The sequence below is a fragment of the Durio zibethinus genome, chromosome 8 (genome assembly GCF_047325235.1).
Source record: "Durio zibethinus cultivar Kanyao isolate XHJ-2024 chromosome 8, ASM4732523v1, whole genome shotgun sequence".
Taxonomy (NCBI): domain Eukaryota; kingdom Viridiplantae; phylum Streptophyta; class Magnoliopsida; order Malvales; family Malvaceae; genus Durio; species Durio zibethinus.
Window position 1 is genome coordinate 3,094,578 of NC_143169.1, and position 22,525 is coordinate 3,117,102.

The window sequence follows — 22,525 nt, forward strand, 5'->3', positions numbered from 1 at the left end:
TGCGAACGGCAATCAACGAACAAGCCCAAGTGCCTGCACGGCAATAAACGACGGAAGAATACCGAAAATTAAAAAGAACAAGGAGTGCAACACGAGGACTTCCCAGGAGGTCACCCATCCTAGTACTACTCTCGCCCAAGCACGCTTAACTGCGGAGTTCTGATGGGATCCGGTGCTTTAGTGCTGGTATGATCGCACCCGTCACTTCTTGCGCAAATTATGTATCCGACCCTTCCTTTCCCGTGCGTTGCTCGACGTGTCACACGCGAGCCCCCGTCCAAAAGATTACGCAATACGCCAAGAAGAGGGGGTTCATCGATTTCTCAACCCGTCATCGATTAATCGCCGCGAACGGTAATCGACGAGCAAACGATTAAGTATGCAGTAATTGCGACGGACGGATACCAAAAACTAAAAAGAACGTGAGGTGCTGCGAACGGCAATCAACGAACAAGCCCAAGTGCCTGCACGGCAATAAACGACGGAAGAATACCGAAAATTAAAAAGAACGAGGAGTGCAACACGAGGACTTCCCAAGAGGTCACCCATCCTAGTACTACTCTCGCCCAAGCACGCTTAACTGCGGAGTTCTGATGGGATCCGGTGCTTTAGTGCTGGTATGATCGCACCCGTCACTTCTTGCGCAAATTATGTATCCGACCCTTCCTTTCCCGTGCGTTGCTCGACGTGTCACACGCGAGCCCCCGTCCAAAAGATTACGCAATACGCCAAGAAGAGGGGGTTCATCGATTTCTCAACCCGTCATCGATTAATCGCCGCGAACGGTAATCGGCGAGCAAACGATTAAGTATGCAGTAATTGCGACGGACGGATACCAAAAACTAAAAAGAACGTGAGGTGCTGCGAACGGCAATCAACGAACAAGCCCAAGTGCCTGCACGGCAATAAACGACGGAAGAATACCGGAAATTAAAAAGAACGAGGAGTGCAACACGAGGACTTCCCAGGAGGTCACCCATCCTAGTACTACTCTCGCCCAAGCACGCTTAACTGCGGAGTTCTGATGGGATCCGGTGCTTTAGTGCTGGTATGATCGCACCCGTCACTTCTTGCGCAAATTATGTATCCGACCCTTCCTTTCCCGTGCGTTGCTCGACGTGTCACACGCGAGCCCCCGTCCAAAAGATTACGCAATACGCCAAGAAGAGGGGGTTCATCGATTTCTCAACCCGTCATCGATTAATCGCCGCGAACGGTAATCGGCGAGCAAACGATTAAGTATGCAGTAATTGCGACGGACGGATACCAAAAACTAAAAAGAACGTGAGGTGCTGCGAACGGCAATCAACGAACAAGCCCAAGTGCCTGCACGGCAATAAACGACGGAAGAATACCGGAAATTAAAAAGAACGAGGAGTGCAACACGAGGACTTCCCAGGAGGTCACCCATCCTAGTACTACTCTCGCCCAAGCACGCTTAACTGCGGAGTTCTGATGGGATCCGGTGCTTTAGTGCTGGTATGATCGCACCCGTCACTTCTTGCGCAAATTATGTATCCGACCCTTCCTTTCCCGTGCGTTGCTCGACGTGTCACACGCGAGCCCCCGTCCAAAAGATTACGCAATACGCCAAGAAGAGGGGGTTCATCGATTTCTCAACCCGTCATCGATTAATCGCCGCGAACGGTAATCGGCGAGCAAACGATTAAGTATGCAGTAATTGCGACGGACGGATACCAAAAACTAAAAAGAACGTGAGGTGCTGCGAACGGCAATCAACGAACAAGCCCAAGTGCCTGCACGGCAATAAACGACGGAAGAATACCGGAAATTAAAAAGAACGAGGAGTGCAACACGAGGACTTCCCAGGAGGTCACCCATCCTAGTACTACTCTCGCCCAAGCACGCTTAACTGCGGAGTTCTGATGGGATCCGGTGCTTTAGTGCTGGTATGATCGCACCCGTCACTTCTTGCGCAAATTATGTATCCGACCCTTCCTTTCCCGTGCGTTGCTCGACGTGTCACACGCGAGCCCCCGTCCAAAAGATTACGCAATACGCCAAGAAGAGGGGGTTCATCGATTTCTCAACCCGTCATCGATTAATCGCCGCGAACGGTAATCGGCGAGCAAACGATTAAGTATGCAGTAATTGCGACGGACGGATACCAAAAACTAAAAAGAACGTGAGGTGCTGCGAACGGCAATCAACGAACAAGCCCAAGTGCCTGCACGGCAATAAACGACGGAAGAATACCGGAAATTAAAAAGAACGAGGAGTGCAACACGAGGACTTCCCAGGAGGTCACCCATCCTAGTACTACTCTCGCCCAAGCACGCTTAACTGCGGAGTTCTGATGGGATCCGGTGCTTTAGTGCTGGTATGATCGCACCCGTCACTTCTTGCGCAAATTATGTATCCGACCCTTCCTTTCCGTGCGTTGCTCGACGTGTCACACGCGAGCCCCCGTCCAAAAGATTACGCAATACGCCAAGAAGAGGGGGTTCATCGATTTCTCAACCCGTCATCGATTAATCGCCGCGAACGGTAATCGGCGAGCAAACGATTAAGTATGCAGTAATTGCGACGGACGGATACCAAAAACTAAAAAGAACGTGAGGTGCTGCGAACGGCAATCAACGAACAAGCCCAAGTGCCTGCACGGCAATAAACGACGGAAGAATACCGGAAATTAAAAAGAACGAGGAGTGCAACACGAGGACTTCCCAGGAGGTCACCCATCCTAGTACTACTCTCGCCCAAGCACGCTTAACTGCGGAGTTCTGATGGGATCCGGTGCTTTAGTGCTGGTATGATCGCACCCGTCACTTCTTGCGCAAATTATGTATCCGACCCTTCCTTTCCCGTGCGTTGCTCGACGTGTCACACGCGAGCCCCCGTCCAAAAGATTACGCAATACGCCAAGAAGAGGGGGTTCATCGATTTCTCAACCCGTCATCGATTAATCGCCGCGAACGGTAATCGGCGAGCAAACGATTAAGTATGCAGTAATTGCGACGGACGGATACCAAAAACTAAAAAGAACGTGAGGTGCTGCGAACGGCAATCAACGAACAAGCCCAAGTGCCTGCACGGCAATAAACGACGGAAGAATACCGGAAATTAAAAAGAACGAGGAGTGCAACACGAGGACTTCCCAGGAGGTCACCCATCCTAGTACTACTCTCGCCCAAGCACGCTTAACTGCGGAGTTCTGATGGGATCCGGTGCTTTAGTGCTGGTATGATCGCACCCGTCACTTCTTGCGCAAATTATGTATCCGACCCTTCCTTTCCCGTGCGTTGCTCGACGTGTCACACGCGAGCCCCCGTCCAAAAGATTACGCAATACGCCAAGAAGAGGGGGTTCATCGATTTCTCAACCCGTCATCGATTAATCGCCGCGAACGGTAATCGGCGAGCAAACGATTAAGTATGCAGTAATTGCGACGGACGGATACCAAAAACTAAAAAGAACGTGAGGTGCTGCGAACGGCAATCAACGAACAAGCCCAAGTGCCTGCACGGCAATAAACGACGGAAGAATACCGGAAATTAAAAAGAACGAGGAGTGCAACACGAGGACTTCCCAGGAGGTCACCCATCCTAGTACTACTCTCGCCCAAGCACGCTTAACTGCGGAGTTCTGATGGGATCCGGTGCTTTAGTGCTGGTATGATCGCACCCGTCACTTCTTGCGCAAATTATGTATCCGACCCTTCCTTTCCCGTGCGTTGCTCGACGTGTCACACGCGAGCCCCCGTCCAAAAGATTACGCAATACGCCAAGAAGAGGGGGTTCATCGATTTCTCAACCCGTCATCGATTAATCGCCGCGAACGGTAATCGGCGAGCAAACGATTAAGTATGCAGTAATTGCGACGGACGGATACCAAAAACTAAAAAGAACGTGAGGTGCTGCGAACGGCAATCAACGAACAAGCCCAAGTGCCTGCACGGCAATAAACGACGGAAGAATACCGGAAATTAAAAAGAACGAGGAGTGCAACACGAGGACTTCCCAGGAGGTCACCCATCCTAGTACTACTCTCGCCCAAGCACGCTTAACTGCGGAGTTCTGATGGGATCCGGTGCTTTAGTGCTGGTATGATCGCACCCGTCACTTCTTGCGCAAATTATGTATCCGACCCTTCCTTTCCCGTGCGTTGCTCGACGTGTCACACGCGAGCCCCCGTCCAAAAGATTACGCAATACGCCAAGAAGAGGGGGTTCATCGATTTCTCAACCCGTCATCGATTAATCGCCGCGAACGGTAATCGGCGAGCAAACGATTAAGTATGCAGTAATTGCGACGGACGGATACCAAAAACTAAAAAGAACGTGAGGTGCTGCGAACGGCAATCAACGAACAAGCCCAAGTGCCTGCACGGCAATAAACGACGGAAGAATACCGGAAATTAAAAAGAACGAGGAGTGCAACACGAGGACTTCCCAGGAGGTCACCCATCCTAGTACTACTCTCGCCCAAGCACGCTTAACTGCGGAGTTCTGATGGGATCCGGTGCTTTAGTGCTGGTATGATCGCACCCGTCACTTCTTGCGCAAATTATGTATCCGACCCTTCCTTTCCCGTGCGTTGCTCGACGTGTCACACGCGAGCCCCCGTCCAAAAGATTACGCAATACGCCAAGAAGAGGGGGTTCATCGATTTCTCAACCCGTCATCGATTAATCGCCGCGAACGGTAATCGGCGAGCAAACGATTAAGTATGCAGTAATTGCGACGGACGGATACCAAAAACTAAAAAGAACGTGAGGTGCTGCGAACGGCAATCAACGAACAAGCCCAAGTGCCTGCACGGCAATAAACGACGGAAGAATACCGGAAATTAAAAAGAACGAGGAGTGCAACACGAGGACTTCCCAGGAGGTCACCCATCCTAGTACTACTCTCGCCCAAGCACGCTTAACTGCGGAGTTCTGATGGGATCCGGTGCTTTAGTGCTGGTATGATCGCACCCGTCACTTCTTGCGCAAATTATGTATCCGACCCTTCCTTTCCCGTGCGTTGCTCGACGTGTCACACGCGAGCCCCCGTCCAAAAGATTACGCAATACGCCAAGAAGAGGGGGTTCATCGATTTCTCAACCCGTCATCGATTAATCGCCGCGAACGGTAATCGGCGAGCAAACGATTAAGTATGCAGTAATTGCGACGGACGGATACCAAAAACTAAAAAGAACGTGAGGTGCTGCGAACGGCAATCAACGAACAAGCCCAAGTGCCTGCACGGCAATAAACGACGGAAGAATACCGGAAATTAAAAAGAACGAGGAGTGCAACACGAGGACTTCCCAGGAGGTCACCCATCCTAGTACTACTCTCGCCCAAGCACGCTTAACTGCGGAGTTCTGATGGGATCCGGTGCTTTAGTGCTGGTATGATCGCACCCGTCACTTCTTGCGCAAATTATGTATCCGACCCTTCCTTTCCCGTGCGTTGCTCGACGTGTCACACGCGAGCCCCCGTCCAAAAGATTACGCAATACGCCAAGAAGAGGGGGTTCATCGATTTCTCAACCCGTCATCGATTAATCGCCGCGAACGGTAATCGGCGAGCAAACGATTAAGTATGCAGTAATTGCGACGGACGGATACCAAAAACTAAAAAGAACGTGAGGTGCTGCGAACGGCAATCAACGAACAAGCCCAAGTGCCTGCACGGCAATAAACGACGGAAGAATACCGGAAATTAAAAAGAACGAGGAGTGCAACACGAGGACTTCCCAGGAGGTCACCCATCCTAGTACTACTCTCGCCCAAGCACGCTTAACTGCGGAGTTCTGATGGGATCCGGTGCTTTAGTGCTGGTATGATCGCACCCGTCACTTCTTGCGCAAATTATGTATCCGACCCTTCCTTTCCCGTGCGTTGCTCGACGTGTCACACGCGAGCCCCCGTCCAAAAGATTTACGCAATACGCCAAGAAGAGGGGGTTCATCGATTTCTCAACCCGTCATCGATTAATCGCCGCGAACGGTAATCGGCGAGCAAACGATTAAGTATGCAGTAATTGCGACGGACGGATACCAAAAACTAAAAAGAACGTGAGGTGCTGCGAACGGCAATCAACGAACAAGCCCAAGTGCCTGCACGGCAATAAACGACGGAAGAATACCGGAAATTAAAAAGAACGAGGAGTGCAACACGAGGACTTCCCAGGAGGTCACCCATCCTAGTACTACTCTCGCCCAAGCACGCTTAACTGCGGAGTTCTGATGGGATCCGGTGCTTTAGTGCTGGTATGATCGCACCCGTCACTTCTTGCGCAAATTATGTATCCGACCCTTCCTTTCCCGTGCGTTGCTCGACGTGTCACACGCGAGCCCCCGTCCAAAAGATTACGCAATACGCCAAGAAGAGGGGGTTCATCGATTTCTCAACCCGTCATCGATTAATCGCCGCGAACGGTAATCGGCGAGCAAACGATTAAGTATGCAGTAATTGCGACGGACGGATACCAAAAACTAAAAAGAACGTGAGGTGCTGCGAACGGCAATCAACGAACAAGCCCAAGTGCCTGCACGGCAATAAACGACGGAAGAATACCGGAAATTAAAAAGAACGAGGAGTGCAACACGAGGACTTCCCAGGAGGTCACCCATCCTAGTACTACTCTCGCCCAAGCACGCTTAACTGCGGAGTTCTGATGGGATCCGGTGCTTTAGTGCTGGTATGATCGCACCCGTCACTTCTTGCGCAAATTATGTATCCGACCCTTCCTTTCCCGTGCGTTGCTCGACGTGTCACACGCGAGCCCCCGTCCAAAAGATTACGCAATACGCCAAGAAGAGGGGGTTCATCGATTTCTCAACCCGTCATCGATTAATCGCCTGCGAACGGTAATCGGCGAGCAAACGATTAAGTATGCAGTAATTGCGACGGACGGATACCAAAAACTAAAAAGAACGTGAGGTGCTGCGAACGGCAATCAACGAACAAGCCCAAGTGCCTGCACGGCAATAAACGACGGAAGAATACCGGAAATTAAAAAGAACGAGGAGTGCAACACGAGGACTTCCCAGGAGGTCACCCATCCTAGTACTACTCTCGCCCAAGCACGCTTAACTGCGGAGTTCTGATGGGATCCGGTGCTTTAGTGCTGGTATGATCGCACCCGTCACTTCTTGCGCAAATTATGTATCCGACCCTTCCTTTCCCGTGCGTTGCTCGACGTGTCACACGCGAGCCCCCGTCCAAAAGATTACGCAATACGCCAAGAAGAGGGGGTTCATCGATTTCTCAACCCGTCATCGATTAATCGCCGCGAACGGTAATCGGCGAGCAAACGATTAAGTATGCAGTAATTGCGACGGACGGATACCAAAAACTAAAAAGAACGTGAGGTGCTGCGAACGGCAATCAACGAACAAGCCCAAGTGCCTGCACGGCAATAAACGACGGAAGAATACCGGAAATTAAAAAGAACGAGGAGTGCAACACGAGGACTTCCCAGGAGGTCACCCATCCTAGTACTACTCTCGCCCAAGCACGCTTAACTGCGGAGTTCTGATGGGATCCGGTGCTTTAGTGCTGGTATGATCGCACCCGTCACTTCTTGCGCAAATTATGTATCCGACCCTTCCTTTCCCGTGCGTTGCTCGACGTGTCACACGCGAGCCCCCGTCCAAAAGATTACGCAATACGCCAAGAAGAGGGGGTTCATCGATTTCTCAACCCGTCATCGATTAATCGCCGCGAACGGTAATCGGCGAGCAAACGATTAAGTATGCAGTAATTGCGACGGACGGATACCAAAAACTAAAAAGAACGTGAGGTGCTGCGAACGGCAATCAACGAACAAGCCCAAGTGCCTGCACGGCAATAAACGACGGAAGAATACCGGAAATTAAAAAGAACGAGGAGTGCAACACGAGGACTTCCCAGGAGGTCACCCATCCTAGTACTACTCTCGCCCAAGCACGCTTAACTGCGGAGTTCTGATGGGATCCGGTGCTTTAGTGCTGGTATGATCGCACCCGTCACTTCTTGCGCAAATTATGTATCCGACCCTTCCTTTCCCGTGCGTTGCTCGACGTGTCACACGCGAGCCCCCGTCCAAAAGATTACGCAATACGCCAAGAAGAGGGGGTTCATCGATTTCTCAACCCGTCATCGATTAATCGCCGCGAACGGTAATCGGCGAGCAAACGATTAAGTATGCAGTAATTGCGACGGACGGATACCAAAAACTAAAAAGAACGTGAGGTGCTGCGAACGGCAATCAACGAACAAGCCCAAGTGCCTGCACGGCAATAAACGACGGAAGAATACCGGAAATTAAAAAGAACGAGGAGTGCAACACGAGGACTTCCCAGGAGGTCACCCATCCTAGTACTACTCTCGCCCAAGCACGCTTAACTGCGGAGTTCTGATGGGATCCGGTGCTTTAGTGCTGGTATGATCGCACCCGTCACTTCTTGCGCAAATTATGTATCCGACCCTTCCTTTCCCGTGCGTTGCTCGACGTGTCACACGCGAGCCCCCGTCCAAAAGATTACGCAATACGCCAAGAAGAGGGGGTTCATCGATTTCTCAACCCGTCATCGATTAATCGCCGCGAACGGTAATCGGCGAGCAAACGATTAAGTATGCAGTAATTGCGACGGACGGATACCAAAAACTAAAAAGAACGTGAGGTGCTGCGAACGGCAATCAACGAACAAGCCCAAGTGCCTGCACGGCAATAAACGACGGAAGAATACCGGAAATTAAAAAGAACGAGGAGTGCAACACGAGGACTTCCCAGGAGGTCACCCATCCTAGTACTACTCTCGCCCAAGCACGCTTAACTGCGGAGTTCTGATGGGATCCGGTGCTTTAGTGCTGGTATGATCGCACCCGTCACTTCTTGCGCAAATTATGTATCCGACCCTTCCTTTCCCGTGCGTTGCTCGACGTGTCACACGCGAGCCCCCGTCCAAAAGATTACGCAATACGCCAAGAAGAGGGGGTTCATCGATTTCTCAACCCGTCATCGATTAATCGCCGCGAACGGTAATCGGCGAGCAAACGATTAAGTATGCAGTAATTGCGACGGACGGATACCAAAAACTAAAAAGAACGTGAGGTGCTGCGAACGGCAATCAACGAACAAGCCCAAGTGCCTGCACGGCAATAAACGACGGAAGAATACCGGAAATTAAAAAGAACGAGGAGTGCAACACGAGGACTTCCCAGGAGGTCACCCATCCTAGTACTACTCTCGCCCAAGCACGCTTAACTGCGGAGTTCTGATGGGATCCGGTGCTTTAGTGCTGGTATGATCGCACCCGTCACTTCTTGCGCAAATTATGTATCCGACCCTTCCTTTCCCGTGCGTTGCTCGACGTGTCACACGCGAGCCCCCGTCCAAAAGATTACGCAATACGCCAAGAAGAGGGGGTTCATCGATTTCTCAACCCGTCATCGATTAATCGCCGCGAACGGTAATCGGCGAGCAAACGATTAAGTATGCAGTAATTGCGACGGACGGATACCAAAAACTAAAAAGAACGTGAGGTGCTGCGAACGGCAATCAACGAACAAGCCCAAGTGCCTGCACGGCAATAAACGACGGAAGAATACCGGAAATTAAAAAGAACGAGGAGTGCAACACGAGGACTTCCCAGGAGGTCACCCATCCTAGTACTACTCTCGCCCAAGCACGCTTAACTGCGGAGTTCTGATGGGATCCGGTGCTTTAGTGCTGGTATGATCGCACCCGTCACTTCTTGCGCAAATTATGTATCCGACCCTTCCTTTCCCGTGCGTTGCTCGACGTGTCACACGCGAGCCCCCGTCCAAAAGATTACGCAATACGCCAAGAAGAGGGGGTTCATCGATTTCTCAACCCGTCATCGATTAATCGCCGCGAACGGTAATCGGCGAGCAAACGATTAAGTATGCAGTAATTGCGACGGACGGATACCAAAAACTAAAAAGAACGTGAGGTGCTGCGAACGGCAATCAACGAACAAGCCCAAGTGCCTGCACGGCAATAAACGACGGAAGAATACCGGAAATTAAAAAGAACGAGGAGTGCAACACGAGGACTTCCCAGGAGGTCACCCATCCTAGTACTACTCTCGCCCAAGCACGCTTAACTGCGGAGTTCTGATGGGATCCGGTGCTTTAGTGCTGGTATGATCGCACCCGTCACTTCTTGCGCAAATTATGTATCCGACCCTTCCTTTCCCGTGCGTTGCTCGACGTGTCACACGCGAGCCCCCGTCCAAAAGATTACGCAATACGCCAAGAAGAGGGGGTTCATCGATTTCTCAACCCGTCATCGATTAATCGCCGCGAACGGTAATCGGCGAGCAAACGATTAAGTATGCAGTAATTGCGACGGACGGATACCAAAAACTAAAAAGAACGTGAGGTGCTGCGAACGGCAATCAACGAACAAGCCCAAGTGCCTGCACGGCAATAAACGACGGAAGAATACCGGAAATTAAAAAGAACGAGGAGTGCAACACGAGGACTTCCCAGGAGGTCACCCATCCTAGTACTACTCTCGCCCAAGCACGCTTAACTGCGGAGTTCTGATGGGATCCGGTGCTTTAGTGCTGGTATGATCGCACCCGTCACTTCTTGCGCAAATTATGTATCCGACCCTTCCTTTCCCGTGCGTTGCTCGACGTGTCACACGCGAGCCCCCGTCCAAAAGATTACGCAATACGCCAAGAAGAGGGGGTTCATCGATTTCTCAACCCGTCATCGATTAATCGCCGCGAACGGTAATCGGCGAGCAAACGATTAAGTATGCAGTAATTGCGACGGACGGATACCAAAAACTAAAAAGAACGTGAGGTGCTGCGAACGGCAATCAACGAACAAGCCCAAGTGCCTGCACGGCAATAAACGACGGAAGAATACCGGAAATTAAAAAGAACGAGGAGTGCAACACGAGGACTTCCCAGGAGGTCACCCATCCTAGTACTACTCTCGCCCAAGCACGCTTAACTGCGGAGTTCTGATGGGATCCGGTGCTTTAGTGCTGGTATGATCGCACCCGTCACTTCTTGCGCAAATTATGTATCCGACCCTTCCTTTCCCGTGCGTTGCTCGACGTGTCACACGCGAGCCCCCGTCCAAAAGATTACGCAATACGCCAAGAAGAGGGGGTTCATCGATTTCTCAACCCGTCATCGATTAATCGCCGCGAACGGTAATCGGCGAGCAAACGATTAAGTATGCAGTAATTGCGACGGACGGATACCAAAAACTAAAAAGAACGTGAGGTGCTGCGAACGGCAATCAACGAACAAGCCCAAGTGCCTGCACGGCAATAAACGACGGAAGAATACCGGAAATTAAAAAGAACGAGGAGTGCAACACGAGGACTTCCCAGGAGGTCACCCATCCTAGTACTACTCTCGCCCAAGCACGCTTAACTGCGGAGTTCTGATGGGATCCGGTGCTTTAGTGCTGGTATGATCGCACCCGTCACTTCTTGCGCAAATTATGTATCCGACCCTTCCTTTCCCGTGCGTTGCTCGACGTGTCACACGCGAGCCCCCGTCCAAAAGATTACGCAATACGCCAAGAAGAGGGGGTTCATCGATTTCTCAACCCGTCATCGATTAATCGCCTGCGAACGGTAATCGGCGAGCAAACGATTAAGTATGCAGTAATTGCGACGGACGGATACCAAAAACTAAAAAGAACGTGAGGTGCTGCGAACGGCAATCAACGAACAAGCCCAAGTGCCTGCACGGCAATAAACGACGGAAGAATACCGGAAATTAAAAAGAACGAGGAGTGCAACACGAGGACTTCCCAGGAGGTCACCCATCCTAGTACTACTCTCGCCCAAGCACGCTTAACTGCGGAGTTCTGATGGGATCCGGTGCTTTAGTGCTGGTATGATCGCACCCGTCACTTCTTGCGCAAATTATGTATCCGACCCTTCCTTTCCCGTGCGTTGCTCGACGTGTCACACGCGAGCCCCCGTCCAAAAGATTACGCAATACGCCAAGAAGAGGGGGTTCATCGATTTCTCAACCCGTCATCGATTAATCGCCGCGAACGGTAATCGGCGAGCAAACGATTAAGTATGCAGTAATTGCGACGGACGGATACCAAAAACTAAAAAGAACGTGAGGTGCTGCGAACGGCAATCAACGAACAAGCCCAAGTGCCTGCACGGCAATAAACGACGGAAGAATACCGGAAATTAAAAAGAACGAGGAGTGCAACACGAGGACTTCCCAGGAGGTCACCCATCCTAGTACTACTCTCGCCCAAGCACGCTTAACTGCGGAGTTCTGATGGGATCCGGTGCTTTAGTGCTGGTATGATCGCACCCGTCACTTCTTGCGCAAATTATGTATCCGACCCTTCCTTTCCCGTGCGTTGCTCGACGTGTCACACGCGAGCCCCCGTCCAAAAGATTACGCAATACGCCAAGAAGAGGGGGTTCATCGATTTCTCAACCCGTCATCGATTAATCGCCGCGAACGGTAATCGGCGAGCAAACGATTAAGTATGCAGTAATTGCGACGGACGGATACCAAAAACTAAAAAGAACGTGAGGTGCTGCGAACGGCAATCAACGAACAAGCCCAAGTGCCTGCACGGCAATAAACGACGGAAGAATACCGGAAATTAAAAAGAACGAGGAGTGCAACACGAGGACTTCCCAGGAGGTCACCCATCCTAGTACTACTCTCGCCCAAGCACGCTTAACTGCGGAGTTCTGATGGGATCCGGTGCTTTAGTGCTGGTATGATCGCACCCGTCACTTCTTGCGCAAATTATGTATCCGACCCTTCCTTTCCCGTGCGTTGCTCGACGTGTCACACGCGAGCCCCCGTCCAAAAGATTACGCAATACGCCAAGAAGAGGGGGTTCATCGATTTCTCAACCCGTCATCGATTAATCGCCGCGAACGGTAATCGGCGAGCAAACGATTAAGTATGCAGTAATTGCGACGGACGGATACCAAAAACTAAAAAGAACGTGAGGTGCTGCGAACGGCAATCAACGAACAAGCCCAAGTGCCTGCACGGCAATAAACGACGGAAGAATACCGGAAATTAAAAAGAACGAGGAGTGCAACACGAGGACTTCCCAGGAGGTCACCCATCCTAGTACTACTCTCGCCCAAGCACGCTTAACTGCGGAGTTCTGATGGGATCCGGTGCTTTAGTGCTGGTATGATCGCACCCGTCACTTCTTGCGCAAATTATGTATCCGACCCTTCCTTTCCCGTGCGTTGCTCGACGTGTCACACGCGAGCCCCCGTCCAAAAGATTACGCAATACGCCAAGAAGAGGGGGTTCATCGATTTCTCAACCCGTCATCGATTAATCGCCGCGAACGGTAATCGGCGAGCAAACGATTAAGTATGCAGTAATTGCGACGGACGGATACCAAAAACTAAAAAGAACGTGAGGTGCTGCGAACGGCAATCAACGAACAAGCCCAAGTGCCTGCACGGCAATAAACGACGGAAGAATACCGGAAATTAAAAAGAACGAGGAGTGCAACACGAGGACTTCCCAGGAGGTCACCCATCCTAGTACTACTCTCGCCCAAGCACGCTTAACTGCGGAGTTCTGATGGGATCCGGTGCTTTAGTGCTGGTATGATCGCACCCGTCACTTCTTGCGCAAATTATGTATCCGACCCTTCCTTTCCCGTGCGTTGCTCGACGTGTCACACGCGAGCCCCCGTCCAAAAGATTACGCAATACGCCAAGAAGAGGGGGTTCATCGATTTCTCAACCCGTCATCGATTAATCGCCGCGAACGGTAATCGGCGAGCAAACGATTAAGTATGCAGTAATTGCGACGGACGGATACCAAAAACTAAAAAGAACGTGAGGTGCTGCGAACGGCAATCAACGAACAAGCCCAAGTGCCTGCACGGCAATAAACGACGGAAGAATACCGGAAATTAAAAAGAACGAGGAGTGCAACACGAGGACTTCCCAGGAGGTCACCCATCCTAGTACTACTCTCGCCCAAGCACGCTTAACTGCGGAGTTCTGATGGGATCCGGTGCTTTAGTGCTGGTATGATCGCACCCGTCACTTCTTGCGCAAATTATGTATCCGACCCTTCCTTTCCCGTGCGTTGCTCGACGTGTCACACGCGAGCCCCCGTCCAAAAGATTACGCAATACGCCAAGAAGAGGGGGTTCATCGATTTCTCAACCCGTCATCGATTAATCGCCGCGAACGGTAATCGGCGAGCAAACGATTAAGTATGCAGTAATTGCGACGGACGGATACCAAAAACTAAAAAGAACGTGAGGTGCTGCGAACGGCAATCAACGAACAAGCCCAAGTGCCTGCACGGCAATAAACGACGGAAGAATACCGGAAATTAAAAAGAACGAGGAGTGCAACACGAGGACTTCCCAGGAGGTCACCCATCCTAGTACTACTCTCGCCCAAGCACGCTTAACTGCGGAGTTCTGATGGGATCCGGTGCTTTAGTGCTGGTATGATCGCACCCGTCACTTCTTGCGCAAATTATGTATCCGACCCTTCCTTTCCCGTGCGTTGCTCGACGTGTCACACGCGAGCCCCCGTCCAAAAGATTACGCAATACGCCAAGAAGAGGGGGTTCATCGATTTCTCAACCCGTCATCGATTAATCGCCGCGAACGGTAATCGGCGAGCAAACGATTAAGTATGCAGTAATTGCGACGGACGGATACCAAAAACTAAAAAGAACGTGAGGTGCTGCGAACGGCAATCAACGAACAAGCCCAAGTGCCTGCACGGCAATAAACGACGGAAGAATACCGGAAATTAAAAAGAACGAGGAGTGCAACACGAGGACTTCCCAGGAGGTCACCCATCCTAGTACTACTCTCGCCCAAGCACGCTTAACTGCGGAGTTCTGATGGGATCCGGTGCTTTAGTGCTGGTATGATCGCACCCGTCACTTCTTGCGCAAATTATGTATCCGACCCTTCCTTTCCCGTGCGTTGCTCGACGTGTCACACGCGAGCCCCCGTCCAAAAGATTACGCAATACGCCAAGAAGAGGGGGTTCATCGATTTCTCAACCCGTCATCGATTAATCGCCGCGAACGGTAATCGGCGAGCAAACGATTAAGTATGCAGTAATTGCGACGGACGGATACCAAAAACTAAAAAGAACGTGAGGTGCTGCGAACGGCAATCAACGAACAAGCCCAAGTGCCTGCACGGCAATAAACGACGGAAGAATACCGGAAATTAAAAAGAACGAGGAGTGCAACACGAGGACTTCCCAGGAGGTCACCCATCCTAGTACTACTCTCGCCCAAGCACGCTTAACTGCGGAGTTCTGATGGGATCCGGTGCTTTAGTGCTGGTATGATCGCACCCGTCACTTCTTGCGCAAATTATGTATCCGACCCTTCCTTTCCCGTGCGTTGCTCGACGTGTCACACGCGAGCCCCCGTCCAAAAGATTACGCAATACGCCAAGAAGAGGGGGTTCATCGATTTCTCAACCCGTCATCGATTAATCGCCGCGAACGGTAATCGGCGAGCAAACGATTAAGTATGCAGTAATTGCGACGGACGGATACCAAAAACTAAAAAGAACGTGAGGTGCTGCGAACGGCAATCAACGAACAAGCCCAAGTGCCTGCACGGCAATAAACGACGGAAGAATACCGGAAATTAAAAAGAACGAGGAGTGCAACACGAGGACTTCCCAGGAGGTCACCCATCCTAGTACTACTCTCGCCCAAGCACGCTTAACTGCGGAGTTCTGATGGGATCCGGTGCTTTAGTGCTGGTATGATCGCACCCGTCACTTCTTGCGCAAATTATGTATCCGACCCTTCCTTTCCCGTGCGTTGCTCGACGTGTCACACGCGAGCCCCCGTCCAAAAGATTACGCAATACGCCAAGAAGAGGGGGTTCATCGATTTCTCAACCCGTCATCGATTAATCGCCGCGAACGGTAATCGGCGAGCAAACGATTAAGTATGCAGTAATTGCGACGGACGGATACCAAAAACTAAAAAGAACGTGAGGTGCTGCGAACGGCAATCAACGAACAAGCCCAAGTGCCTGCACGGCAATAAACGACGGAAGAATACCGGAAATTAAAAAGAACGAGGAGTGCAACACGAGGACTTCCCAGGAGGTCACCCATCCTAGTACTACTCTCGCCCAAGCACGCTTAACTGCGGAGTTCTGATGGGATCCGGTGCTTTAGTGCTGGTATGATCGCACCCGTCACTTCTTGCGCAAATTATGTATCCGACCCTTCCTTTCCCGTGCGTTGCTCGACGTGTCACACGCGAGCCCCCGTCCAAAAGATTACGCAATACGCCAAGAAGAGGGGGTTCATCGATTTCTCAACCCGTCATCGATTAATCGCCGCGAACGGTAATCGGCGAGCAAACGATTAAGTATGCAGTAATTGCGACGGACGGATACCAAAAACTAAAAAGAACGTGAGGTGCTGCGAACGGCAATCAACGAACAAGCCCAAGTGCCTGCACGGCAATAAACGACGGAAGAATACCGGAAATTAAAAAGAACGAGGAGTGCAACACGAGGACTTCCCAGGAGGTCACCCATCCTAGTACTACTCTCGCCCAAGCACGCTTAACTGCGGAGTTCTGATGGGATCCGGTGCTTTAGTGCTGGTATGATCGCACCCGTCACTTCTTGCGCAAATTATGTATCCGACCCTTCCTTTCCCGTGCGTTGCTCGACGTGTCACACGCGAGCCCCCGTCCAAAAGATTACGCAATACGCCAAGAAGAGGGGGTTCATCGATTTCTCAACCCGTCATCGATTAATCGCCGCGAACGGTAATCGGCGAGCAAACGATTAAGTATGCAGTAATTGCGACGGACGGATACCAAAAACTAAAAAGAACGTGAGGTGCTGCGAACGGCAATCAACGAACAAGCCCAAGTGCCTGCACGGCAATAAACGACGGAAGAATACCGGAAATTAAAAAGAACGAGGAGTGCAACACGAGGACTTCCCAGGAGGTCACCCATCCTAGTACTACTCTCGCCCAAGCACGCTTAACTGCGGAGTTCTGATGGGATCCGGTGCTTTAGTGCTGGTATGATCGCACCCGTCACTTCTTGCGCAAATTATGTATCCGACCCTTCCTTTCCCGTGCGTTGCTCGACGTGTCACACGCGAGCCCCCGTCCAAAAGATTACGCAATACGCCAAGAAGAGGGGGTTCATCGATTTCTCAACCCGTCATCGATTAATCGCCGCGAACGGTAATCGGCGAGCAAACGATTAAGTATGCAGTAATTGCGACGGACGGATACCAAAAACTAAAAAGAACGTGAGGTGCTGCGAACGGCAATCAACGAACAAGCCCAAGTGCCTGCACGGCAATAAACGACGGAAGAATACCGGAAATTAAAAAGAACGAGGAGTGCAACACGAGGACTTCCCAGGAGGTCACCCATCCTAGTACTACTCTCGCCCAAGCACGCTTAACTGCGGAGTTCTGATGGGATCCGGTGCTTTAGTGCTGGTATGATCGCACCCGTCACTTCTTGCGCAAATTATGTATCCGACCCTTCCTTTCCCGTGCGTTGCTCGACGTGTCACACGCGAGCCCCCGTCCAAAAGATTACGCAATACGCCAAGAAGAGGGGGTTCATCGATTTCTCAACCCGTCATCGATTAATCGCCGCGAACGGTAATCGGCGAGCAAACGATTAAGTATGCAGTAATTGCGACGGACGGATACCAAAAACTAAAAAGAACGTGAGGTGCTGCGAACGGCAATCAACGAACAAGCCCAAGTGCCTGCACGGCAATAAACGACGGAAGAATACCGGAAATTAAAAAGAACGAGGAGTGCAACACGAGGACTTCCCAGGAGGTCACCCATCCTAGTACTACTCTCGCCCAAGCACGCTTAACTGCGGAGTTCTGATGGGATCCGGTGCTTTAGTGCTGGTATGATCGCACCCGTCACTTCTTGCGCAAATTATGTATCCGACCCTTCCTTTCCCGTGCGTTGCTCGACGTGTCACACGCGAGCCCCCGTCCAAAAGATTACGCAATACGCCAAGAAGAGGGGGTTCATCGATTTCTCAACCCGTCATCGATTAATCGCCGCGAACGGTAATCGGCGAGCAAACGATTAAGTATGCAGTAATTGCGACGGACGGATACCAAAAACTAAAAAGAACGTGAGGTGCTGCGAACGGCAATCAACGAACAAGCCCAAGTGCCTGCACGGCAATAAACGACGGAAGAATACCGGAAATTAAAAAGAACGAGGAGTGCAACACGAGGACTTCCCAGGAGGTCACCCATCCTAGTACTACTCTCGCCCAAGCACGCTTAACTGCGGAGTTCTGATGGGATCCGGTGCTTTAGTGCTGGTATGATCGCACCCGTCACTTCTTGCGCAAATTATGTATCCGACCCTTCCTTTCCCGTGCGTTGCTCGACGTGTCACACGCGAGCCCCCGTCCAAAAGATTACGCAATACGCCAAGAAGAGGGGGTTCATCGATTTCTCAACCCGTCATCGATTAATCGCCGCGAACGGTAATCGGCGAGCAAACGATTAAGTATGCAGTAATTGCGACGGACGGATACCAAAAACTAAAAAGAACGTGAGGTGCTGCGAACGGCAATCAACGAACAAGCCCAAGTGCCTGCACGGCAATAAACGACGGAAGAATACCGGAAATTAAAAAGAACGAGGAGTGCAACACGAGGACTTCCCAGGAGGTCACCCATCCTAGTACTACTCTCGCCCAAGCACGCTTAACTGCGGAGTTCTGATGGGATCCGGTGCTTTAGTGCTGGTATGATCGCACCCGTCACTTCTTGCGCAAATTATGTATCCGACCCTTCCTTTCCCGTGCGTTGCTCGACGTGTCACACGCGAGCCCCCGTCCAAAAGATTACGCAATACGCCAAGAAGAGGGGGTTCATCGATTTCTCAACCCGTCATCGATTAATCGCCGCGAACGGTAATCGGCGAGCAAACGATTAAGTATGCAGTAATTGCGACGGACGGATACCAAAAACTAAAAAGAACGTGAGGTGCTGCGAACGGCAATCAACGAACAAGCCCAAGTGCCTGCACGGCAATAAACGACGGAAGAATACCGGAAATTAAAAAGAACGAGGAGTGCAACACGAGGACTTCCCAGGAGGTCACCCATCCTAGTACTACTCTCGCCCAAGCACGCTTAACTGCGGAGTTCTGATGGGATCCGGTGCTTTAGTGCTGGTATGATCGCACCCGTCACTTCTTGCGCAAATTATGTATCCGACCCTTCCTTTCCCGTGCGTTGCTCGACGTGTCACACGCGAGCCCCCGTCCAAAAGATTACGCAATACGCCAAGAAGAGGGGGTTCATCGATTTCTCAACCCGTCATCGATTAATCGCCGCGAACGGTAATCGGCGAGCAAACGATTAAGTATGCAGTAATTGCGACGGACGGATACCAAAAACTAAAAAGAACGTGAGGTGCTGCGAACGGCAATCAACGAACAAGCCCAAGTGCCTGCACGGCAATAAACGACGGAAGAATACCGGAAATTAAAAAGAACGAGGAGTGCAACACGAGGACTTCCCAGGAGGTCACCCATCCTAGTACTACTCTCGCCCAAGCACGCTTAACTGCGGAGTTCTGATGGGATCCGGTGCTTTAGTGCTGGTATGATCGCACCCGTCACTTCTTGCGCAAATTATGTATCCGACCCTTCCTTTCCCGTGCGTTGCTCGACGTGTCACACGCGAGCCCCCGTCCAAAAGATTACGCAATACGCCAAGAAGAGGGGGTTCATCGATTTCTCAACCCGTCATCGATTAATCGCCGCGAACGGTAATCGGCGAGCAAACGATTAAGTATGCAGTAATTGCGACGGACGGATACCAAAAACTAAAAAGAACGTGAGGTGCTGCGAACGGCAATCAACGAACAAGCCCAAGTGCCTGCACGGCAATAAACGACGGAAGAATACCGGAAATTAAAAAGAACGAGGAGTGCAACACGAGGACTTCCCAGGAGGTCACCCATCCTAGTACTACTCTCGCCCAAGCACGCTTAACTGCGGAGTTCTGATGGGATCCGGTGCTTTAGTGCTGGTATGATCGCACCCGTCACTTCTTGCGCAAATTATGTATCCGACCCTTCCTTTCCCGTGCGTTGCTCGACGTGTCACACGCGAGCCCCCGTCCAAAAGATTACGCAATACGCCAAGAAGAGGGGGTTCATCGATTTCTCAACCCGTCATCGATTAATCGCCGCGAACGGTAATCGGCGAGCAAACGATTAAGTATGCAGTAATTGCGACGGACGGATACCAAAAACTAAAAAGAACGTGAGGTGCTGCGAACGGCAATCAACGAACAAGCCCAAGTGCCTGCACGGCAATAAACGACGGAAGAATACCGGAAATTAAAAAGAACGAGGAGTGCAACACGAGGACTTCCCAGGAGGTCACCCATCCTAGTACTACTCTCGCCCAAGCACGCTTAACTGCGGAGTTCTGATGGGATCCGGTGCTTTAGTGCTGGTATGATCGCACCCGTCACTTCTTGCGCAAATTATGTATCCGACCCTTCCTTTCCCGTGCGTTGCTCGACGTGTCACACGCGAGCCCCCGTCCAAAAGATTACGCAATACGCCAAGAAGAGGGGGTTCATCGATTTCTCAACCCGTCATCGATTAATCGCCGCGAACGGTAATCGGCGAGCAAACGATTAAGTATGCAGTAATTGCGACGGACGGATACCAAAAACTAAAAAGAACGTGAGGTGCTGCGAACGGCAATCAACGAACAAGCCCAAGTGCCTGCACGGCAATAAACGACGGAAGAATACCGGAAATTAAAAAGAACGAGGAGTGCAACACGAGGACTTCCCAGGAGGTCACCCATCCTAGTACTACTCTCGCCCAAGCACGCTTAACTGCGGAGTTCTGATGGGATCCGGTGCTTTAGTGCTGGTATGATCGCACCCGTCACTTCTTGCGCAAATTATGTATCCGACCCTTCCTTTCCCGTGCGTTGCTCGACGTGTCACACGCGAGCCCCCGTCCAAAAGATTACGCAATACGCCAAGAAGAGGGGGTTCATCGATTTCTCAACCCGTCATCGATTAATCGCCGCGAACGGTAATCGGCGAGCAAACGATTAAGTATGCAGTAATTGCGACGGACGGATACCAAAAACTAAAAAGAACGTGAGGTGCTGCGAACGGCAATCAACGAACAAGCCCAAGTGCCTGCACGGCAATAAACGACGGAAGAATACCGGAAATTAAAAAGAACGAGGAGTGCAACACGAGGACTTCCCAGGAGGTCACCCATCCTAGTACTACTCTCGCCCAAGCACGCTTAACTGCGGAGTTCTGATGGGATCCGGTGCTTTAGTGCTGGTATGATCGCACCCGTCACTTCTTGCGCAAATTATGTATCCGACCCTTCCTTTCCCGTGCGTTGCTCGACGTGTCACACGCGAGCCCCCGTCCAAAAGATTACGCAATACGCCAAGAAGAGGGGGTTCATCGATTTCTCAACCCGTCATCGATTAATCGCCGCGAACGGTAATCGGCGAGCAAACGATTAAGTATGCAGTAATTGCGACGGACGGATACCAAAAACTAAAAAGAACGTGAGGTGCTGCGAACGGCAATCAACGAACAAGCCCAAGTGCCTGCACGGCAATAAACGACGGAAGAATACCGGAAATTAAAAAGAACGAGGAGTGCAACACGAGGACTTCCCAGGAGGTCACCCATCCTAGTACTACTCTCGCCCAAGCACGCTTAACTGCGGAGTTCTGATGGGATCCGGTGCTTTAGTGCTGGTATGATCGCACCCGTCACTTCTTGCGCAAATTATGTATCCGACCCTTCCTTTCCCGTGCGTTGCTCGACGTGTCACACGCGAGCCCCCGTCCAAAAGATTACGCAATACGCCAAGAAGAGGGGGTTCATCGATTTCTCAACCCGTCATCGATTAATCGCCGCGAACGGTAATCGGCGAGCAAACGATTAAGTATGCAGTAATTGCGACGGACGGATACCAAAAACTAAAAAGAACGTGAGGTGCTGCGAACGGCAATCAACGAACAAGCCCAAGTGCCTGCACGGCAATAAACGACGGAAGAATACCGGAAATTAAAAAGAACGAGGAGTGCAACACGAGGACTTCCCAGGAGGTCACCCATCCTAGTACTACTCTCGCCCAAGCACGCTTAACTGCGGAGTTCTGATGGGATCCGGTGCTTTAGTGCTGGTATGATCGCACCCGTCACTTCTTGCGCAAATTATGTATCCGACCCTTCCTTTCCCGTGCGTTGCTCGACGTGTCACACGCGAGCCCCCGTCCAAAAGATTACGCAATACGCCAAGAAGAGGGGGTTCATCGATTTCTCAACCCGTCATCGATTAATCGCCGCGAACGGTAATCGGCGAGCAAACGATTAAATATGCAGTAATTGCGACGGACGGATACCAAAAACTAAAAAGAACGTGAGGTGCTGCGAACGGCAATCAACGAACAAGCCCAAATGCCCAAGTGCCCAAGTGCCATATCTTTGATTTTTAAAATTGTTTTTACTTGCCCTTGGAGCACTCTAACAACTTCCATTG

At 51.2% G+C, this 22,525-nt stretch overlaps 52 non-coding genes across 52 annotated transcripts; all 52 read right to left on the reverse strand.

Moving 5' to 3' along the window:
* Positions 1-81: 81 nt before the first annotated feature.
* On the reverse strand, positions 82-200 carry LOC149517253 (5S ribosomal RNA). The gene has a single exon (XR_016344600.1). It is a non-coding gene; the product is annotated as a 5S ribosomal RNA (ribosomal RNA).
* A 312-nt stretch (positions 201-512) lies between these two features.
* LOC149517254 (5S ribosomal RNA) lies at positions 513-631 on the reverse strand. Its single transcript, XR_016344819.1, has one exon. It is a non-coding gene; the product is annotated as a 5S ribosomal RNA (ribosomal RNA).
* Positions 632-943: 312 nt separating this feature from the next.
* LOC149517255 (5S ribosomal RNA) lies at positions 944-1,062 on the reverse strand. The gene has a single exon (XR_016344602.1). It is a non-coding gene; the product is annotated as a 5S ribosomal RNA (ribosomal RNA).
* Positions 1,063-1,374: 312 nt separating this feature from the next.
* LOC149517256 (5S ribosomal RNA) lies at positions 1,375-1,493 on the reverse strand. The gene has a single exon (XR_016344603.1). It is a non-coding gene; the product is annotated as a 5S ribosomal RNA (ribosomal RNA).
* Positions 1,494-1,805: 312 nt separating this feature from the next.
* On the reverse strand, positions 1,806-1,924 carry LOC149517257 (5S ribosomal RNA). The gene has a single exon (XR_016344604.1). It is a non-coding gene; the product is annotated as a 5S ribosomal RNA (ribosomal RNA).
* Positions 1,925-2,236: 312 nt separating this feature from the next.
* On the reverse strand, positions 2,237-2,355 carry LOC149517258 (5S ribosomal RNA). Its single transcript, XR_016344605.1, has one exon. It is a non-coding gene; the product is annotated as a 5S ribosomal RNA (ribosomal RNA).
* A 311-nt stretch (positions 2,356-2,666) lies between these two features.
* Positions 2,667-2,785, reverse strand: LOC149517259 (5S ribosomal RNA). Its single transcript, XR_016344606.1, has one exon. It is a non-coding gene; the product is annotated as a 5S ribosomal RNA (ribosomal RNA).
* Positions 2,786-3,097: 312 nt separating this feature from the next.
* Positions 3,098-3,216, reverse strand: LOC149517260 (5S ribosomal RNA). Its single transcript, XR_016344607.1, has one exon. It is a non-coding gene; the product is annotated as a 5S ribosomal RNA (ribosomal RNA).
* A 312-nt stretch (positions 3,217-3,528) lies between these two features.
* Positions 3,529-3,647, reverse strand: LOC149517261 (5S ribosomal RNA). Its single transcript, XR_016344608.1, has one exon. It is a non-coding gene; the product is annotated as a 5S ribosomal RNA (ribosomal RNA).
* Positions 3,648-3,959: 312 nt separating this feature from the next.
* On the reverse strand, positions 3,960-4,078 carry LOC149517262 (5S ribosomal RNA). Its single transcript, XR_016344609.1, has one exon. It is a non-coding gene; the product is annotated as a 5S ribosomal RNA (ribosomal RNA).
* A 312-nt stretch (positions 4,079-4,390) lies between these two features.
* LOC149517263 (5S ribosomal RNA) lies at positions 4,391-4,509 on the reverse strand. The gene has a single exon (XR_016344610.1). It is a non-coding gene; the product is annotated as a 5S ribosomal RNA (ribosomal RNA).
* A 312-nt stretch (positions 4,510-4,821) lies between these two features.
* Positions 4,822-4,940, reverse strand: LOC149517264 (5S ribosomal RNA). The gene has a single exon (XR_016344611.1). It is a non-coding gene; the product is annotated as a 5S ribosomal RNA (ribosomal RNA).
* A 312-nt stretch (positions 4,941-5,252) lies between these two features.
* LOC149517265 (5S ribosomal RNA) lies at positions 5,253-5,371 on the reverse strand. Its single transcript, XR_016344613.1, has one exon. It is a non-coding gene; the product is annotated as a 5S ribosomal RNA (ribosomal RNA).
* Positions 5,372-5,683: 312 nt separating this feature from the next.
* Positions 5,684-5,802, reverse strand: LOC149517266 (5S ribosomal RNA). Its single transcript, XR_016344614.1, has one exon. It is a non-coding gene; the product is annotated as a 5S ribosomal RNA (ribosomal RNA).
* A 313-nt stretch (positions 5,803-6,115) lies between these two features.
* On the reverse strand, positions 6,116-6,234 carry LOC149517267 (5S ribosomal RNA). Its single transcript, XR_016344615.1, has one exon. It is a non-coding gene; the product is annotated as a 5S ribosomal RNA (ribosomal RNA).
* A 312-nt stretch (positions 6,235-6,546) lies between these two features.
* LOC149517268 (5S ribosomal RNA) lies at positions 6,547-6,665 on the reverse strand. Its single transcript, XR_016344616.1, has one exon. It is a non-coding gene; the product is annotated as a 5S ribosomal RNA (ribosomal RNA).
* A 313-nt stretch (positions 6,666-6,978) lies between these two features.
* On the reverse strand, positions 6,979-7,097 carry LOC149517269 (5S ribosomal RNA). Its single transcript, XR_016344617.1, has one exon. It is a non-coding gene; the product is annotated as a 5S ribosomal RNA (ribosomal RNA).
* A 312-nt stretch (positions 7,098-7,409) lies between these two features.
* Positions 7,410-7,528, reverse strand: LOC149517270 (5S ribosomal RNA). The gene has a single exon (XR_016344618.1). It is a non-coding gene; the product is annotated as a 5S ribosomal RNA (ribosomal RNA).
* A 312-nt stretch (positions 7,529-7,840) lies between these two features.
* Positions 7,841-7,959, reverse strand: LOC149517271 (5S ribosomal RNA). The gene has a single exon (XR_016344619.1). It is a non-coding gene; the product is annotated as a 5S ribosomal RNA (ribosomal RNA).
* Positions 7,960-8,271: 312 nt separating this feature from the next.
* On the reverse strand, positions 8,272-8,390 carry LOC149517272 (5S ribosomal RNA). The gene has a single exon (XR_016344620.1). It is a non-coding gene; the product is annotated as a 5S ribosomal RNA (ribosomal RNA).
* A 312-nt stretch (positions 8,391-8,702) lies between these two features.
* Positions 8,703-8,821, reverse strand: LOC149517273 (5S ribosomal RNA). Its single transcript, XR_016344621.1, has one exon. It is a non-coding gene; the product is annotated as a 5S ribosomal RNA (ribosomal RNA).
* Positions 8,822-9,133: 312 nt separating this feature from the next.
* LOC149517274 (5S ribosomal RNA) lies at positions 9,134-9,252 on the reverse strand. The gene has a single exon (XR_016344622.1). It is a non-coding gene; the product is annotated as a 5S ribosomal RNA (ribosomal RNA).
* A 312-nt stretch (positions 9,253-9,564) lies between these two features.
* On the reverse strand, positions 9,565-9,683 carry LOC149517275 (5S ribosomal RNA). The gene has a single exon (XR_016344624.1). It is a non-coding gene; the product is annotated as a 5S ribosomal RNA (ribosomal RNA).
* A 312-nt stretch (positions 9,684-9,995) lies between these two features.
* LOC149517276 (5S ribosomal RNA) lies at positions 9,996-10,114 on the reverse strand. Its single transcript, XR_016344625.1, has one exon. It is a non-coding gene; the product is annotated as a 5S ribosomal RNA (ribosomal RNA).
* A 312-nt stretch (positions 10,115-10,426) lies between these two features.
* Positions 10,427-10,545, reverse strand: LOC149517277 (5S ribosomal RNA). The gene has a single exon (XR_016344626.1). It is a non-coding gene; the product is annotated as a 5S ribosomal RNA (ribosomal RNA).
* Positions 10,546-10,857: 312 nt separating this feature from the next.
* LOC149517278 (5S ribosomal RNA) lies at positions 10,858-10,976 on the reverse strand. Its single transcript, XR_016344627.1, has one exon. It is a non-coding gene; the product is annotated as a 5S ribosomal RNA (ribosomal RNA).
* Positions 10,977-11,288: 312 nt separating this feature from the next.
* Positions 11,289-11,407, reverse strand: LOC149517279 (5S ribosomal RNA). Its single transcript, XR_016344628.1, has one exon. It is a non-coding gene; the product is annotated as a 5S ribosomal RNA (ribosomal RNA).
* Positions 11,408-11,720: 313 nt separating this feature from the next.
* On the reverse strand, positions 11,721-11,839 carry LOC149517280 (5S ribosomal RNA). The gene has a single exon (XR_016344629.1). It is a non-coding gene; the product is annotated as a 5S ribosomal RNA (ribosomal RNA).
* A 312-nt stretch (positions 11,840-12,151) lies between these two features.
* Positions 12,152-12,270, reverse strand: LOC149517281 (5S ribosomal RNA). The gene has a single exon (XR_016344630.1). It is a non-coding gene; the product is annotated as a 5S ribosomal RNA (ribosomal RNA).
* Positions 12,271-12,582: 312 nt separating this feature from the next.
* Positions 12,583-12,701, reverse strand: LOC149517282 (5S ribosomal RNA). The gene has a single exon (XR_016344631.1). It is a non-coding gene; the product is annotated as a 5S ribosomal RNA (ribosomal RNA).
* Positions 12,702-13,013: 312 nt separating this feature from the next.
* LOC149517283 (5S ribosomal RNA) lies at positions 13,014-13,132 on the reverse strand. The gene has a single exon (XR_016344632.1). It is a non-coding gene; the product is annotated as a 5S ribosomal RNA (ribosomal RNA).
* A 312-nt stretch (positions 13,133-13,444) lies between these two features.
* Positions 13,445-13,563, reverse strand: LOC149517284 (5S ribosomal RNA). Its single transcript, XR_016344633.1, has one exon. It is a non-coding gene; the product is annotated as a 5S ribosomal RNA (ribosomal RNA).
* Positions 13,564-13,875: 312 nt separating this feature from the next.
* LOC149517285 (5S ribosomal RNA) lies at positions 13,876-13,994 on the reverse strand. The gene has a single exon (XR_016344635.1). It is a non-coding gene; the product is annotated as a 5S ribosomal RNA (ribosomal RNA).
* A 312-nt stretch (positions 13,995-14,306) lies between these two features.
* LOC149517286 (5S ribosomal RNA) lies at positions 14,307-14,425 on the reverse strand. Its single transcript, XR_016344636.1, has one exon. It is a non-coding gene; the product is annotated as a 5S ribosomal RNA (ribosomal RNA).
* Positions 14,426-14,737: 312 nt separating this feature from the next.
* On the reverse strand, positions 14,738-14,856 carry LOC149517287 (5S ribosomal RNA). Its single transcript, XR_016344637.1, has one exon. It is a non-coding gene; the product is annotated as a 5S ribosomal RNA (ribosomal RNA).
* A 312-nt stretch (positions 14,857-15,168) lies between these two features.
* LOC149517288 (5S ribosomal RNA) lies at positions 15,169-15,287 on the reverse strand. The gene has a single exon (XR_016344638.1). It is a non-coding gene; the product is annotated as a 5S ribosomal RNA (ribosomal RNA).
* A 312-nt stretch (positions 15,288-15,599) lies between these two features.
* LOC149517289 (5S ribosomal RNA) lies at positions 15,600-15,718 on the reverse strand. Its single transcript, XR_016344639.1, has one exon. It is a non-coding gene; the product is annotated as a 5S ribosomal RNA (ribosomal RNA).
* Positions 15,719-16,030: 312 nt separating this feature from the next.
* On the reverse strand, positions 16,031-16,149 carry LOC149517290 (5S ribosomal RNA). The gene has a single exon (XR_016344640.1). It is a non-coding gene; the product is annotated as a 5S ribosomal RNA (ribosomal RNA).
* A 312-nt stretch (positions 16,150-16,461) lies between these two features.
* LOC149517291 (5S ribosomal RNA) lies at positions 16,462-16,580 on the reverse strand. The gene has a single exon (XR_016344641.1). It is a non-coding gene; the product is annotated as a 5S ribosomal RNA (ribosomal RNA).
* Positions 16,581-16,892: 312 nt separating this feature from the next.
* On the reverse strand, positions 16,893-17,011 carry LOC149517292 (5S ribosomal RNA). Its single transcript, XR_016344642.1, has one exon. It is a non-coding gene; the product is annotated as a 5S ribosomal RNA (ribosomal RNA).
* A 312-nt stretch (positions 17,012-17,323) lies between these two features.
* LOC149517293 (5S ribosomal RNA) lies at positions 17,324-17,442 on the reverse strand. Its single transcript, XR_016344643.1, has one exon. It is a non-coding gene; the product is annotated as a 5S ribosomal RNA (ribosomal RNA).
* A 312-nt stretch (positions 17,443-17,754) lies between these two features.
* LOC149517294 (5S ribosomal RNA) lies at positions 17,755-17,873 on the reverse strand. The gene has a single exon (XR_016344644.1). It is a non-coding gene; the product is annotated as a 5S ribosomal RNA (ribosomal RNA).
* A 312-nt stretch (positions 17,874-18,185) lies between these two features.
* On the reverse strand, positions 18,186-18,304 carry LOC149517295 (5S ribosomal RNA). Its single transcript, XR_016344646.1, has one exon. It is a non-coding gene; the product is annotated as a 5S ribosomal RNA (ribosomal RNA).
* Positions 18,305-18,616: 312 nt separating this feature from the next.
* On the reverse strand, positions 18,617-18,735 carry LOC149517296 (5S ribosomal RNA). Its single transcript, XR_016344647.1, has one exon. It is a non-coding gene; the product is annotated as a 5S ribosomal RNA (ribosomal RNA).
* A 312-nt stretch (positions 18,736-19,047) lies between these two features.
* On the reverse strand, positions 19,048-19,166 carry LOC149517297 (5S ribosomal RNA). Its single transcript, XR_016344648.1, has one exon. It is a non-coding gene; the product is annotated as a 5S ribosomal RNA (ribosomal RNA).
* A 312-nt stretch (positions 19,167-19,478) lies between these two features.
* Positions 19,479-19,597, reverse strand: LOC149517298 (5S ribosomal RNA). The gene has a single exon (XR_016344649.1). It is a non-coding gene; the product is annotated as a 5S ribosomal RNA (ribosomal RNA).
* A 312-nt stretch (positions 19,598-19,909) lies between these two features.
* On the reverse strand, positions 19,910-20,028 carry LOC149517299 (5S ribosomal RNA). The gene has a single exon (XR_016344650.1). It is a non-coding gene; the product is annotated as a 5S ribosomal RNA (ribosomal RNA).
* A 312-nt stretch (positions 20,029-20,340) lies between these two features.
* Positions 20,341-20,459, reverse strand: LOC149517300 (5S ribosomal RNA). The gene has a single exon (XR_016344651.1). It is a non-coding gene; the product is annotated as a 5S ribosomal RNA (ribosomal RNA).
* Positions 20,460-20,771: 312 nt separating this feature from the next.
* LOC149517301 (5S ribosomal RNA) lies at positions 20,772-20,890 on the reverse strand. The gene has a single exon (XR_016344652.1). It is a non-coding gene; the product is annotated as a 5S ribosomal RNA (ribosomal RNA).
* Positions 20,891-21,202: 312 nt separating this feature from the next.
* LOC149517302 (5S ribosomal RNA) lies at positions 21,203-21,321 on the reverse strand. Its single transcript, XR_016344653.1, has one exon. It is a non-coding gene; the product is annotated as a 5S ribosomal RNA (ribosomal RNA).
* A 312-nt stretch (positions 21,322-21,633) lies between these two features.
* On the reverse strand, positions 21,634-21,752 carry LOC149517303 (5S ribosomal RNA). Its single transcript, XR_016344654.1, has one exon. It is a non-coding gene; the product is annotated as a 5S ribosomal RNA (ribosomal RNA).
* Positions 21,753-22,064: 312 nt separating this feature from the next.
* Positions 22,065-22,183, reverse strand: LOC149517304 (5S ribosomal RNA). The gene has a single exon (XR_016344655.1). It is a non-coding gene; the product is annotated as a 5S ribosomal RNA (ribosomal RNA).
* Between the last annotated feature and the right edge of the window lie 342 nt (positions 22,184-22,525).